Raw genomic sequence first — 2071 nt, forward strand, 5'->3', positions numbered from 1 at the left:
CCCTTTCCGGGCAACCTATCGGGAGTGGGAGGAGCCTGTGCGGGCATTGATTCCTGCAGAAGTGGTGTCTGCAACTCATGTCCGGGATTCGGACCGACCCACGCAGGATGGTGAGTTGGATTTGTTAAATTTATTTTAAAATGTCCTCTAAATGTTTTTTTTTTAATTTTTTTAAGGTTAAAGGATGCAAAAATTGTTGCTCAGATATTGCAGGCCTATGCACCCTTAAGGTGTGTTTGTGTTTAGAAATTGCATTTTCCATCTTGCCTTGGCTGTATTTTTTATTTAATTTTGCTCAAAAACAGGTGCAATGCCTGCTGGTATGTGTATTTGCAATAATAATTTTGCGATATTGCTTGGACATCGGTGTTGTATGTAATGGCATTTTTTAATATTTGATTAATTTACTTCAAAAAAAAGGTTCCTACAAATTCAAAATTACATTTTGGTTAAATTTGCAAGTAGTCAATCTATGCAATATCTGACACATAATTCTCAAATGTAACAGATTTATTTGGTGCAACACCATGTACATTTTGATATACACCACAAATTAAGGAAGCACGAAGATCTTAAGCAGAAATTAGTTTAATTTAGAATACATAATAGATGGTTACAGTACACTAAGGCTTTGCAGTTATAATTTTTACACAAAGCATGGTAATAATGTTTGCTCCACTTTTTCAACAGTCCGACAGACCAGCCGGCCAGACAGGCCTCAGACAACTCAGGATGATGCTGGGATTGCAGGTAAGACTTCACTGTAGTCACATATTCTGCAAACACATAGAAGTACAAAATATTAATGTTTATATATTCTCATAGGTTCTGCTTCTGTAAGCCGACCTCCTGTAAGGCGCCCATCACAGGGCTCGGGCCACTTACCCAGGAGGCCAAGTAAGACACGGCGTCTTGGCACGGAATCTGCGGCTCCATCTTCCCCACCCAGGCGGCGCATTTCGGCAGTGTCACCCCAGCCACCACTGGCACTATTGGCGAGTCCACAGAGTGATGAGCCCCGATCACCTCAGTTATCTGGTGAGTCAAAACAGAAACTAAACACATAGCAAATAATCTACACAGTACAGTTACTATGTTGTGAGTTGGAGTTGACATTACATGTTTGCCATAACAAGCAATGTCATGTTACGTCTTCAATTGGTAAAGGTGCAAATGCTTAATTTTTCAATGTCTTAGTGGTTGATATCGCCAACATCATTTTTAAAAACGAACATACATTTGTAATAATTTTGGCCACACACGTGCACAATAAAATAAATTTAAAAAAAAAAAAAAAACATTAAAAATAAATACCCTCCACAACATTATAGTGTTCACACATCTCCCCTGTCCGGTATGTAGACTGCTTACTTGCTCCGCTCCTCTGGACTATCCAGGTAAGCAGTCTATATCGTGGACAGGGGAGGTGACATAACACTGTAATGCTGTGGAGGGGAGGTAGTTAGGTGAGGATTACGCAAGTCTGTCTATGTGCACGCCTGTGATGGTATATATGTTTTTTGAGAAAAAACAAATTATAAGTTTAGAATAACAACTCTAAAAACTTGAAAAATGGAGTATTATGAATGTAGTAATGTGTAGAACTAGCAAATATATTTTAAGAAAAATAAACATTGCATGTTGGCCACCCCATACAGAGCCCAGCTTGATGGCCGACGTGGACCAGCAGGGACAAGACCAACAGGCAACCTTCACACTGCAACTAACACCTGTTGACCCGAGCCAGCCAATACAGCTGCAGGATATCCCCCAAGCCTCCATGAGTCCACAACTGGCACAAGCTCCACCCCAGCCACAAATACCAGATGACTTTTGGGCCAGTTGGACAAGCCAACAGGCACAAAGCAATGCCAGCCTGACCGCACATACCCAACACCTTGCCAGTCTGCCCCATCATCTACCGCGCATTAGTTGCAACTCGGGCAGACTGATTGTCCAAGTAGGCCGAATCGCAACATCGATGGAGCAAATACGGGCTGACAACAACCAAATGCTGGCTCATTTAACGCGCATCATTGATGAGCAACAGCGCCATCAGCAGGCACTCGTT

At 41.9% G+C, this 2071-nt stretch overlaps 1 long non-coding RNA gene across 1 annotated transcript; it reads left to right on the forward strand.

Moving 5' to 3' along the window:
- Positions 1 to 447: 447 nt before the first annotated feature.
- Positions 448 to 1746, forward strand: LOC135050196 (uncharacterized). Its single transcript, XR_010241570.1, has 3 exons — positions 448 to 750; positions 826 to 1038; positions 1659 to 1746. It is a non-coding gene; the product is annotated as an uncharacterized LOC135050196 (long non-coding RNA).
- The last annotated feature ends 325 nt before the right edge of the window (positions 1747 to 2071 follow it).

Source organism: Pseudophryne corroboree, chromosome 2 (assembly GCF_028390025.1).
Source record: "Pseudophryne corroboree isolate aPseCor3 chromosome 2, aPseCor3.hap2, whole genome shotgun sequence".
Lineage (NCBI taxonomy): Eukaryota > Metazoa > Chordata > Amphibia > Anura > Myobatrachidae > Pseudophryne > Pseudophryne corroboree.